Source organism: Amblyomma maculatum, chromosome 7 (genome assembly GCF_055883805.1).
Source record: "Amblyomma maculatum isolate TAMU_Amacu chromosome 7, ASM5588380v1, whole genome shotgun sequence".
Classification (NCBI taxonomy): domain Eukaryota; kingdom Metazoa; phylum Arthropoda; class Arachnida; order Ixodida; family Ixodidae; genus Amblyomma; species Amblyomma maculatum.
Window position 1 is genome coordinate 137,862,783 of NC_139350.1, and position 14,027 is coordinate 137,876,809.

Here is a 14,027-nt window from a genome sequence, read left to right on the forward strand (position 1 = left end):
AGAGTGTTTGCACATGCAGTAAAACCATTGCACTCTTGAAAGAACAACTGGAATCATGCAAAGCAAAAGAATCAGAAGCCAGAGCAGAAGTACAGGACCTGAAATTGCAATTAATATCTAAGAACAATGAGTTAAACCTTCTTCGCAGAGAACTGGTTCACACACAGAAAAACATTGAAAAGCTGGAAGAGTCGCCTCCATTTGGTATTGAACAGTTCAAGCACAATAATGACGACGTAGAGTTTTACACAGGCCTTCGAAACTATAATCATTTTCTCTCTCTCCTGAACTTCCTGGATGTTGGGGAATATGGAGAGAACATCATACGCTGCGAAAGAAAAAGCTGAGGGCACAAAATCAGTATTGAAAACCAACTCTTTCTGCTACTTGTGAAACTTGGCCTTTTCCATAAGCACCTAAGTAGGCCTTTTCCATAAGCACCTCGGTCATCTGTTTCACATCTCTGTCAGCACAGCGTCAAGAATTTTCTCCACTTGGATTGATTATATGTTTTTGCAGCTGACAGAGATGACACTGTGGCTGTCGCGGCAAGCAATTGATGCTTCCATGCCTCCAGCCTTCAAAGAAAGGTACTCATCGACACGCGTCATTTTAGATGCAACGGAAATACGATGTGACGTGCCTACATCTTTTGTGACACAGTCACAAGTTTACTCTGCCTGTAAGCCAACTCACACACTGAAAGGACTTGTAGGAATTTCCCCTCACGGAATACTGACATTTGTTTCCGAACTGTATGCAGGAAGCACTTCCGATAGGGAATGTGTGATACAGAGCGGATTTTTGAACCTGCCATTTGATCCAGATGACTCGGTAATGGCCGATAAAGGGTTCAAAAATAGCAGACCTGCTGGAGAGCAAGAAGATCAAGCTCAACATCCTACCCTTTTTCACATGTGGGCAGTTCACTGCTACACAAGTGGAAGAAACGCAAGAAATTGCTGCCATCAGGATTCATGTGGAGCGCAGGATAAGAAAAATCAAAGGCTACCATATATTCGACCGTTCCATTCCAATCACTTTGGTGCCCTTAGTGAGTCAAATGTGGACGGTGTGTGCAATCCTCACAAACTTTCAGCCACCACTCCTAAAGGACGTAGAGTGATAAGAGATTTCAAGTATTGTGCAAACTTGCTGACATGCGCAAGTTACTGCGGTGTGGCAGTAACTTCCTGAACAGCTCAGTTTTCATATGGGCAAGAAACAATTTTTCCAAACCACTTGCCCAACAAATTGTTTAATGAATGGACGTTCTGTCTTGTCCGTACAATACATCCTGTGCAAAGTGCATTTCCCCTCATTATTTCAGCTTGAAAATGAAAACAATTCATTCTTAACATATGCTGCTCTTTCAATCGCTCTCATAGCACCTACAATAGCTTGCTGTATTCAGGGGTGGAAGCCGGCTTGAGCATTGTGGAGCAGCTCAGGGAGCAGTAATGCCATTTTGGAGCATGCTAATTATGTTTCGGAGCATCTTTTTAGAATTTACCGTTTATAATAATTGCAAATATCTATTCCGGACATATAAAAAATCCATTCTGATTCTTCTTTTTTTTTTTTCAAAGTTCTCTCCTCGGCTTGACTGTGCATGCATCTCTGACAAGGCAAGACAAACAACCAAAACATGTACAGATGCTTAAAATATCACAGCTGACATGAGCAACAATTTGGAACAACACTAGCAAATGGAATGCTTTGTGTCGATAAATTCCTGAGCACTGGTCAGTGCTCCCTGAAAGGATTGACCGCACTTATGGGGAGTCTTTTCTGCTCATCAGATTATTAACTTCGTAAGCTTCTGCCAGTGCCTCTTTTTTTTTTGCTTTAGCGATGCTGAGGCTTTAAGTTCAACACAATAATGATATACCTTGTATGGCTTTCCAACACTCTTGAGAAATGCACCTTCGTGGCATCGCCCTGTAATGCTTCAAGCGTACTTTTGCCTCGTGTAGGTTTGGCACATTTGTTCTCAAGAAAGAGGCTCGATGGTGAAGTATGCAGTTGTTTGCACAGCAGAATCACTAGAAAACTTCATGTAGCTCATTGCAGAGAGAAACGTTTCCTAGGTCCACTGAGCGGTAAAATCAGGTTCTGCTAAATTTGATGGCAAAACATTAAGGTTTGGAGCAGTTTTGGAGCAATATTGCATTTTGGAGCAAATGGAGCAGCACTTCTACCCCTGCATATTCAATTTTTCAGGTTTTTCACTATTTGCAAAGCCTAATTGGTACTGGTAGAAAACATCGACTGTATCCATTTTCTCACATGGAGAGCCCACCTGCTTTTTCTAGATATTTACACACAAATTTGTTAGCTCCATTCATCTTAGACTATGTCGCCAGAGAGGTATGGCAGCAGTGTACTAAAGTAAAATTCGTCTAGTACACGCATGACATTCTCCCACTCACTTGGCTCAAACCTTATTCTTTCAATAAGAATGAAGTCTGTGCCAAATACCACAAAGTCTCCCCAAGCTAACTGGGAAATGGCCATCTGTCCAGAAAGCTGATGAAAATAATCGTGGTCTCTCTTCAGATGTGGCACATTGTTAAAGTGCTACAAAAATCAGCTGCCAAAATTTCATTTGCCTTGTGGTCCCGCAGGCTATATGGGCCCTTGATTTCAACAGCTCCATAGGAGCCTTCTACAGAATCGTACATAATCCTGTCAGGTGAGGCGCCCAACCATGGGAAGCCTGGATTGATGAGCAGCCCGCAGCTGGTGACGACAGGAGTGTGGCCCATTTTTCGCAGGACATCTTCATAGCGCTGAGCAACTACAGCTTCCATTTTGACTCCGTAGCTGAAAAGAATCACAACTTAGAAGTACTGAAAACAGATTTGCTTCTCAGGCCCTTTTTACCGTCATGCATGTGAATATTATATTACATAGTACACATGTCATCAGTATTATAGTCGAGTTCATGACAGCCGAAAGAAAAGGTTACTCACTTCACCGCAGGGACCCTGGAAAGGTCTCTAGCTGCTGTAATGCCCTGAAGACCCTTGGTCGTCCATGCTGACTTCCGTTTCAATTCTTGGCCAAATTTAGATGATGTTAGTCGGAGTTTCCACTCTTTCTGCCATGTTGCACTTTTTGCTTGCTGCCGAGTATCCTTTTCCAGTGCTTTTGCTGCCTCTGTCGTCACACGTATCTCCTGCATTGTGAAAGGCCACTCATGTAACAGCAACACATCTTTGTTCCTACTGTTGGCGTAAAATGGAGTAAGTAGGTGATCGCTAATGCTCTAGAAGTGATACCTCACATTCACCTGCAACACAAACACTAAGTGAATAATGACACATCCTCTTGCATCGCCACCTTGCAAAATAAAACACTGGCTAGCAAGTGTTCTGAACATTACGGTCACTGCACTAAAGAACACCATTTAAGCAATGTATCATTTAGCACTCACTGACCTGCACAATACTGTTTCCGTTGAGGTGTGCTGAAGGAATCCATGCATTTAACCCCTCAAAGCATTTCCAGGGTGGGATGTCTTCTGCCGAAGTTGCTGGAGCATTTTCCACCCCGGATATGAGGACTTCAAATCCGTGAGGTATCAGTGACATCTGGTAGCTCTGTGGTGATAGCGTGGAAACGGCCCCGAACCTGGACTGTCTCGACTCCCCTTCCTCTGTTAGCAGGAGGCCTTTGGCGAACTCATTGTCTGGGTCGCAAGCGAGAAGGTCCAACGCCAGTCGCCTTTTTGCGTCCTCCTGCTGGGGCGAGTTCTACGGTGCACACGACGCTCCTTTGGCAGTGCCATTCTCGGTGTGCCGCCTCCACCCTCCTTCACTTTACGCCAGTCTACCGACTGAACTGAGACCCCTTTTATTGCTTTGCCCCGAGGTACTCTCCACTGCTGGGGCAAGTCTGTGCATGCCAGCGTATCTGGCGCCTCGGCAAATCCCTTCGAGTTAATTTTTTTGAACACGTTGTTCTCCCACGAAGTGAAAAGTCCTCTCTGTTTTCTACACGCTTTAGCGAAGGAAACGGTGCATGCGAGTAAAATGAGCTCAACGTTACGGTAGATAAACGCTTGTACAGAACATAGTCTTACCTGCTCTGGCTGGTGTTGGTCTTCAGCGCAGACACGTTGACGTAGGACTCAACGTGGAAGTTGTAGCTACGCTCATAACTTCGCTCTGTGCCCACCCTGCCTTCATAGAAGTCACGGATGCCCCGATCCGAGAGCAGCGGCATCACAGTCAAGTCATTCCGGCATCCCGTAATGGAAAATATAACAGACCGTAACATAACTGCAAAGCCACGGGGGAAGGCAACCATTCGCTGTTGGCCTGTTGCCTGCGATTTGATGTAGCAGGTTTGAACGCCGCTGCAACAACGCCAACAACCATACAACAACGCTCGCGAACGCACTCGCGTTCCTGTATAATGGCGCCGCAGCACACTGTTGCCAGAACACGCAACAATGTTTTACAGTGTTGCTGGCATTTATGCAACTGGTCTATTCTATACATCGATCTTTAAACGTGATGCAGTGGGCAAATGAATAACTTTGTGAAGCAGACCTGCTCGAACGTTTCGCGCACTCGGGCGCCGACGAGTAGCTTCCGTCAACAGACGCCGTCATAATAGAGAGTTTTAGAATAGAGGGCCCCAAGCTTTGGGGCCCCCAAGGAGCTTGGGGCGTCGAAATGCGCATGCGCAGAACGTAAGGCGCACTTGGGGTCTTAGGTTAACGCTAGGGGCGGCCCCTATTTTTCGGAAATAGCGTTCGCCCCAAGCATAGCCGCCGTTGGGTCGCTTGGGTTACGGCAACATGGCGGCGACCGGCCAAGCGGCGGCCGCTCGCCTCGGCACACATTCGTCGTCACCGCTCCATGGTGTCGCGCGTTCATGGCAAACGAAAGGCCAACGAAGCTTATGCTATGTCTTATGATGCCCGCACCACCAAATTTTAGCAATAAAACGCCCTGTATTTTCTGATTGCTTCCGGATTTACCGAGCTGCTAGGCCTAGCGAGTTCGCCTCGTTCGGTTGCCATGGGGACCAGACGGCGGAAAGCGCAGAAGGTTCAAATGAGTTTTCCCGGCCTCGGCCTGGGTTGACAACTGGCCGATTTCGTCTTGTATGACAAAAACAGTTTGTATAACTGGTAGTTTTAATATAGTTTTGTGCAATAGTAGCACTTTTTTATATACAAAATAGCGTTGTTGGCTCTTATATATTTAAATGCTTTTTCTTGGTTTACCGTTGTGGCGCTGCAATCGACGAACGCAAGCCCGGCTCCGCTGCGTCGGGAAAACCCCTATTCTAAAACTCGCCGCTCGGCTAGCACGTTGCGCTGCCGCACGCTATTTCCTTGGGGGCCCCAAGCCTTGGGTCCCCCTATTCTAAAACTCCCTAATCTCGGTTAAACGACGCAAACCGAGGTCGTCAAGCTCGGTTTGCGATAACCGCGGTTAGCGGTGTAACCATGGTTTGGTCCGCTGTGTAACATAGGGTAACCACGGGTTCGCGGTTACACTAACCGTCGCTGCGCGAACTGGCGAACTCCTCAGGCGTGTGTGAGCGAGGACGGGTTGACGCGAGTTACGCCAGCAGAGCGAGCGCGCGGGAACCGGAAGTTCGTCGAAGTGACGTATGTCTGGGCGGAGCTTTGAACTTGCTTGTATTCTTTATTTTTTTATGGCTCCCTTCGGCGTACGAGTTGAGAGGGAAAATTGGAAGGGTCATTTTTAATCGCCGATATCTCTGGTGTTGCAGAAGCTAGATCGAAAATTTTTGCGGGAGAATGATGGGTGGTTCAATAACTATCAGTGTTATGGCGTTGTTTACTCTTCTTGGTGACCCCTTTCAGGGGACCTTTAATGAAGGCCTTCTGCATGTACTACATATTTGTCGAACATTTTCGCAATGAAGGCGAAGTGCTTGTGTCAGTAGCGAATCCAAAAATCGAAAACAAAGCATTCAATTTTTTATTACTTATGCAGTGGAGTCAACCATCGGAGTTGGAGGGAAAAGACGTTCGCAGGCGGCGACAGCAAATTTCGGCTGCGCTCAGATTCATCGTCGCTGATCGGATGACCATGCATAGTGGACAGCTGTGGTATGAATGTGTTGGAGTATTGCGGGTACTTCGGCCCATAGCACCGTGTCGTCACTCCGGTCCTGTGTGCTTAACGACTTGAAAGCCACTGCAGTGGCCGGTCAATAGCTTTTTGCTTCATATTGGAAAGGTACTCGCAAAAAGACGCAAGACGAGAAGAAGACGGACAGACGTGTGCTTCTTTTTGTCTTGTGTCTTTTTGTGCTTTATCTTTCCAATATGACACAATACCAATTTACCCAATTATCTATCCTTCTTCGATGTTTTTTGCTATGTGCCAAAGCAAACGCTGTGACAGTTACAGTGCAGTATATAGCGCCGTTATGCCATCGCCCTTTCAGATAACAAACTAGTATCAGTTGACGCTTCATAAGGCTTCGAGAAGTGTGGTCACATAGACTTGCCATTGTGGCCGGTAAGTTTCCACGGTTATTGGTGACGTTTATTGGTGACGGGTAGCGCGGATTTACTATAGCCGGCAAATACATTGGGCATGGCTCGACCGTAGCGTATCCTGCTGCGATCACAATAATATGTGATGGTGTAGTTCGTGGCAAAGCTGGGTTTATGCTATCTGTACCGGAACGCGCTCACTGACTGGTCAGGCAGATCAGTATCTTCACCGCCACACTGCGCGTGCCTGCGCAGATAGGAACTGCCATTAGGTATTGTTTAGATCGCTTGGGCATTCAGCCACACTAAAGTAAGCCTGCGTCAGCCACTTTTATCGCTCTCAGTGCATACAGTCCAGCGGAGCTAATGCTTTGTCCAGATTTTCTTGCCAGTTTTTTTCTTTCCTTGGCAGCATACATGGCCTACTTGCACTCCATTTATTTCTGGTTTCATTATGGTTTATATCCGCATTGACATGCAGCCCATTGCTTTTTCCCATGAGGTCGGCCTCGATATACATACAGCATGCTTCCGTTTACGTCAGAGCACCCATAATCAGCGAGTGCCGTGAACTCAACGCCAACACATAAGATGAACCATTTTTAAAGCGATACTTTTGCACTCTCGTTGTCACCCGTTAACACTTATTAGTTATTAACAATGCGCCACTAAAGGGCCTGTCACACTAGCGCGACACGACGCCTATTTGGTCTGCCAACAGAGCGTCTTCCTGATGTCTGCATGCGCCTATGTCACAATGCGCCGACGGAAACAGTCGGCCGATTGTCGGCGTCGTCCTCGTGTCGGTAGCAAAACGACTGTCGGCCGACGGTCTGCAAACTCCAATGTCACACTAGCCAGACAACCCTTGAAAATCTCTCGCCGATTTCACGCCCTCTCGTTATCGCTATTCTCGCGATATCACGAGCGGGGCTACTACAGTGTTAGTTCCGAGATTTTTGTCATTGCGCTGCCCGGCACCGGCCACAGACTCCGCTCTCCGCGTAGAAATATGGAAGCCGTTGAATCGGTGACAGCTGCTGCTACCGCATGCTTTAGTAGTTCTATAGCTGCTTGAAGAGCCACCCGCAAAGAAGCCGCGTACTTCCTGGGTGTTGCCATTGCTACAGCGCAGGAAGCAACAGGTCGCCTACGAGAACCTTATGCGGGAGCTAGCCCTCGAAGATGGTGAAAACTACCTCCGTTGGATAATGATGGACACGGCTACGTTCGAATCCCTGCTGGGTGCAGTTTTGCCGCTCATCACGAAGCGGATACACCCTTCCGTGAAGCGATCCAGGCTGGAGAGAGGCTCGCGATCACTCTCCGGTACCTTGCAACAGGTGAGCGAGCAGGGCGCCTCAAGTAGATTTTTGGCATCGGACACACTGCAAAAGCAGCACAGCAAATGGGTGGGACTGCGTGGGCGGCGAAGTTTGTTACCTTTTCCGTCTTTTTAACTAAACTTTTAGTTTAGTCGAATGCATAATTTCAGCATATCGCTTGCTGCATTTCATGTGTGGTCGCGATGTGTTCAAGCAAATGAAGACAGAGATGAAACAGACTGTTTATAAGCGCATTGATGTTCGGCGAGCACTCAGCCGTCTACGTAGCACGTCACCGGACCTCGTTCGGGAAATACGAGTTCGGATTATATTAACAAAACAGACGCTGGCGCGGTACGTGCCGCCGGCGAGCAGACATATATATATATATATATATATATATATATATATATATATATATATATATATATATATATATATATATATATTGTCACGTACACGGTGACTAAGGATACCGACGATAGCAGGGGGTAGCCCAGACACAACAACACAGCAGCACAGACGCAAACGTGCAAGCGACACTTTGTCGTCCTCCTCAACTTCGTCCTCCTTTCACACCTCAGTCATGCGCCACCTGGCAACGCTAGGTGGCATTACCCCCTCCTTCCGAAAAAAAATGAGAAGGGCCGGTAAAAATGGTGTGAAAAGCAAGAGAGTGGTCACAGAGGGTGGCCATACGCTATCGGTGGTAGTACGGCTTCAGTCGTACAATGTGCACAATGTCCGAGCTGTGCTTTCGACGTTTTGGTTGTGTGGCACCGTCTGGGATAACTTCATAACTGAGGTCACTTACACGGCGCAACACTTTGTACGGCCCGAAGTAGCGGGAAAGGAGTTTCTCTGACAAGCCTGGACGGCGAACTGGTGTCCATACCCAGACTTGGTCTCCAGGCTTGTAGTCAACCTGGCGGTGCCGGAGGTTGTAACGGTGCGCGTCAGTGGTCTGCTGCTGTCCAATGTGCACACGGGCGAGCTGGCGGGCTTCCTCAGCGCGGATGACATATTGCTGGGCATCTGAGGATAGCTGGTCATCATCTGGGCACGGGAGCATGGAATCGAGCATGCTCTGAACTTCGCGTCCGTAAACAAGTCGAAATGGTGTGAAGCGCGTTGTCTCTTGTAAGGCTGTATTATACGCAAATGTGACGTACGGCAGCACCTCGTCCCAGGTCTTGTGCTGCACATCGACGTACATTGCCAACATGTCCGCAATCGTCTTATTCAATCTTTCTGTAAGGCCATTGCTTTGTGGATGGTATGCTGTGGTCTTGCGATGGGTCGTGCAACTCAGCTCAAATATGCGGTCGATCAGCTGTGAAGTGAAAGCTGTCCCTCTGTCGGTAATGACGTAGGAAGGGGCGCCATGCCGCAAGACTGTGTTGTGCATGAAAAACTCTGCTACTTCGGAAGCTGTGGCATGAGGGATTGCCTTTGTCTCAGCGTATCGAGTCAGGTAGTCAGTAGCGACTACTATCCATTTGTTTCCGGCCTGCGACAAAGGGAAAGGGCCAAGGAGATCCATTCCAATTTGGTCGAACGGAATGCGGGGTACTTTAACGGGCTTGAGAAATCCGGCAGGCTTCTGGGGCGGTGTTTTACGGCGCTGGCATTCGCGACAGCTTCGTACATAGCGTTTCACAGCTGCGGAGAGTCCTGGCCAGTAATACATGTTGCGCACTCGAGCAAGAGTCCGTGAGCAACCCAAATGACCAGACGTTGGTTCATCATGGCAAGCAAGGAGAATATCCTCACGGAGCTCGCATGGCACTACCAGAAGGTAAGTTCTGTCTTGGCCCTGGGAGTTTCTTTTATACAAGACGCCTTGCCGTATGCAGAAGGAACCAAGGTGCCGAGATAGGTGTCGAGGCAGGGTCGTATCACGCCCTTCCAGATAATCGATGAGTGGAAGGATGTCTGGATCAGCTCTTTGTCGATCCCTGAGCTCAGATGCGCTGAGGGCTCCTAGAAAACCGCTATCGTCATCGGCTGTAGTATCGCCAGTGTCAACGGGTGCTCGTGACAGCGTGTCGGCGTCTTCGTGTTTGCGGCCGGACTTGTAAACAATGGTTATGTCAAACTCCTGAAGCCGTAAACTCCAGCGTGCAAGTCGTCCAGATGGGTCTCGCAGATTTGCCAGCCAGCACAAACAATGATGGTCGGTGACGACTTTAAATAGCCGGCCGTAAAGATAGGGGCGAAACTTCATAGTAGCCCATACGACCGCCAGGCATTCCTTTTCTGAGGTGGAATAGTTCATTTCGGCACGAGAGAGAGTGCGGCTAGCATAGGCTATTACTCGTTCAAACCCGTCTTGGTGCTGAACAAGGACCGCGCCAAGACCGATACTACTGGCGTCAGTGTGCACCTCAGTGTCAGCCGCGTCATCGAAGTGCGCCAGAACAGGGGATGTTTGAAGGCGCTCACGAAGCAAAGAGAAGGCCATCTGCTGCTCAGAGTTCCACACAAAGGAGGTGTCCTTCCTTGTAAGGCGCGTCAGAGGTTCTGCGATCTGAGAAAAGTCCGCAATGAAACGCCGATAATATGCGCACAGGCCGAGGAAGCGCTGAACAGCCTTCTTATTAGCTGGAACGGGAAATCGTGCGACGGCAGCAGTCTTATCGGGATCCGGGCGCACCCCATCAGCGCTTACAACATGGCCAAGGAACTTGAGTTCTGTATACCCGAAGTGGCATTTCTGGGGCTTCAGCGTGAGATCAGCAGAACGGAGGGCTTCCAGGACAGCTCGAAAGCGTTCGAGGTGTTGATCAAATGTTTCGGAAAAAACAACTACGTCGTCCAAGTACACAAGACAGATCTGCCACTTGAGGCCAGTGAGGACGGTGTCCATCATCCTTTGGAATGTAGCTGGGGCAGAGCACAATCCAAATGGGAGTACTTTGAATTCATATAGGCCATCTGGAGTGACAAATGCGGTTTTTTCTCGGTCTCTTTCGTCTACTTCGATTTGCCAATAGCCGCTTTTTAAATCAATAGATGAAAAATACTTCGCACGTCGCAATCTGTCCAGTGAGTCATCGATGCGCGGCAACGGGTATACATCTTTCTTTGTCACATTATTCAATTTCCGATAGTCAACGCAAAATCGAAGAGTGCCGTCTTTCTTTTTGACCAGGACTACTGGTGAAGACCACGGACTTTGTGAAGGCTGCACAACACCATCATCCAGCATCTCCTGAACCTGCGTCTGGATCACTTCTCGTTCTTTGGCAGACACACGATAAGGCTGCTGTCGTATTGGGCGAGCGTCGTCATAAGTAATGATGCGATGTTGTGTGATGGGCGTTTGACGAACCTTCGAGGAAGAAGCAAAGCAGTGCTTGAAGTCTAGCAGCAGTTGCTCTAAGGCCCGCCGTTTCTCCTTTGACAAGTGACAGTTAATGTCGATGTTGTCAAGAGATGGCTCGTTAGTTTCTACTGCCGTGGATGCAAAACAGACCGGATCGTGCGCAACATGGTCAGCAAAAGCGATAGCAGTTCCCGGGAACAAGTGTCGGTGCTCATTAGAAAAATTTGTGACAAGGAGTGCAGCCCGGCCATTGTGAAACGACAATAAACTTCGGGGAGCTCAAATGCCATGAGCAAGCAGGAGTGTATGGTTCGCCTCCGCTACAGCATCACCGGTACGGAAATCGTCACAGGTAACTTCCACAACAGCACTGCTTCGCGGCGGCAGCGAGACGCTCTCAGCGGAAACACGAAGTGCGGTATTGCAAGGACTGCTACTATCTTGTTCGGTAGATTGTCCCATCGAAAACGTGACGAGTCTATTTCGCAGGTCGATAACTGCTCCGTACTCCCGCACAAAGTCAATGCCGAGGATAAGGTCACGGGAGCAGTCATTTAAAACAACGCAACTAACGACGAACGTACGTCCGTTAATCTGAATGCGAGCCGTGCACATCCCCTTTGGAGTAACTATATGACCGCCGGCGGTTCGAAGGTACACACCTGGCCAAGCAGTGAGCACCTTCCTCAAAACAGTCGCCATGGGACCACTCAAAATTGAATAATCGGCACCGGTGTCCACTAATGCATTGACCGTAGTGCGACCGTCTAAAATAACCGGAATGTCCAGAGAAACGCTTTTTGCTTCCCTAGGTGACGGTGCCAGCAGCTCGCGGTCGGATCGAAGCGGCGACGACGGGAGGTCTTTAACGCAGCGACTACCAGTGGCCTCGCCCCCGAAGGTCGCTGTTTTCAGTTTTCCCGATGAGGGCTAGACGAGCGGCCTTGGTCCTCTCGCGAGGAACCGTGGGTGAACGAGGAGGAGCGCCTTGGCGAAGGGGAGCGGGGCTGACGCTGCGAATGAGATGAAGAACGCTGCTCCGCCAGGTACTCCTCAATAACTCGGGGTCGTTGACCAAACCGGGGAGGAGGCGAGTCGATGCGGAAGCCGTGGAGACCGAGGCGTCGATACGGACAATCCCGGTAAAGATGTCCTGGTTCACCGCAGTGGAAGCAAAGCGGACGGCGGTCAGGCGTGCGCCAAATGTCGGCTTTGCGTCGGGGCAGCGGACGATTGTCGAAGTTCTGCACTGGCTGCACCGAGGGCAGCGGAGCTGTAGGTGACGCGAGAATGGGTGGTGGTGAAGGGGGAGCCTGACTCTGCAGAACTTCCGCATATGTGGGACGATTATCGGTCCCCGACAGCAATGGCGGGCTCGGAACTACAGGCGAAAGAGGGCTCTTGAGTGCCTGCCGCACCTCCTCCCGCACTATAGCAGAAACGGAAGTTTGCGATTGCTGCAGAGGGCTCCAGAACTTGCTTAGTTCTTCGCGCACGACGCTGCGAATCAGTTCGCGCAATGCATCGGGATGCCGCTCTGTAGATGCAAATGATTCCTCGATTGTGCTTGTACGAAAAGGTCGGTCATAAGCCACGGCACGTTGGTGTAGCACCTTTTCCATTGTGGTGGCCTCCGCAAGGAATCCGTTTACAGTCGACGGTGGGTTTCGCACAAGGCCTGCGAACAGCTGCTCTTTCAAACCCTGCATCAGGTGCCTGACCTTTTTGTCCTCGGACATGGCGGGATCGGCTCGCCTGAAGAGGCGCGTCATGTCCTCGACGTACGCCTGGACACTCTCATTCGGTCTTTGGATGCGAGAGTGAATGGCACGTTCTGCATGCTCGCGACGATCTGCGCTAGTATAAGCCTCGAGCAGTTGACGATGGAATTCCCGCCACGAAGTTAATACTTGCTCTCGGTTCTCGAACCAGATACGGGCGCCGTCCTCAAGGCTGAAGTAGACGTTCCTTAGTTTGGCAGCATCGTCCCACTGGTTGAAAGCAGCGACACGTTCAAACTGAAGGAACCAGTCCGCCACATCCTCAAAGAGGTCCCCATGGAATGACTTCGGTACCCGAGGGGCCTGTAAGGTGTAGTTACAGGCCGGTGCGACGCCCGTTACCTGCTGAGCAGGAGCACTAGATGTCATGGCGGCGGGTGATGGCTGAAACTCTGGAGACAGTCCCTGGAGCCGTCGACTGGAGCGATGCACGGGGGTGTCCAATGGTACAGGGCTGGCGCGACGTCTTGTAGATGGAAATTCTTGCATAGGCGATCGTTTTACCCAGCACCTCCACCAGAATGTCACGTACACGGTGACTAAGGATACCGACGATAGCAGGGGGTAGCCCAGACACAACAACACAGCAGCACAGACGCAAACGTGCAAGCGACACTTTGTCGTCCTCCTCAACTTCGTCCTCCTTTCACACCTCAGTCATGCGCCACCTGGCAACGCTAGGTGGCAATATATATATATATATATATATATATATATATATATATATATATATATATATATATATATATATATATATAACACGGTCTTGTCCGACGGCGCACGGCTGTTCGCGTCTGCCCTGCTCAAGTTACGAGACATGGCGCGCACAAGTGCACCAGCAGGGGCTTATAGGGCTCCCTGGCTATACCCTGTCCATGCATGCAGCCCTGACATGTCTCACGGTGTCTACACCTGCCAGTACTCACACTTAAAGTCTACAGTGCAGTCATTGCATGCTACTTCTCTGCAAGGGCAGTTTATATTTAAGCATTATCAAGTGTGGGTTTCGAGCTGGCTTTCAGGTTTTTTTTTGTACATGCCACATATTGAAATCCACATCTTTTATCGCTAGAGGGAATGCAGGTGACCAGAGTACACTA

General features: G+C 49.4%; 1 long non-coding RNA gene and 1 pseudogene across 1 annotated transcript; one reads left to right on the plus strand and one right to left on the minus strand.

Moving 5' to 3' along the window:
• The first annotated feature begins 446 nt into the window (after nucleotides 1-446).
• Nucleotides 447-1,126, plus strand: LOC146184843 (uncharacterized; annotated as a pseudogene).
• A 1,676-nt stretch (nucleotides 1,127-2,802) lies between these two features.
• Nucleotides 2,803-3,579, minus strand: LOC146184844 (uncharacterized). The gene is made up of 3 exons (XR_014708599.1): nucleotides 3,444-3,579; nucleotides 2,976-3,181; nucleotides 2,803-2,826 (listed from the first exon to the last, which is right to left on the minus strand). It is a non-coding gene; the product is annotated as an uncharacterized LOC146184844 (long non-coding RNA).
• Between the last annotated feature and the right edge of the window lie 10,448 nt (nucleotides 3,580-14,027).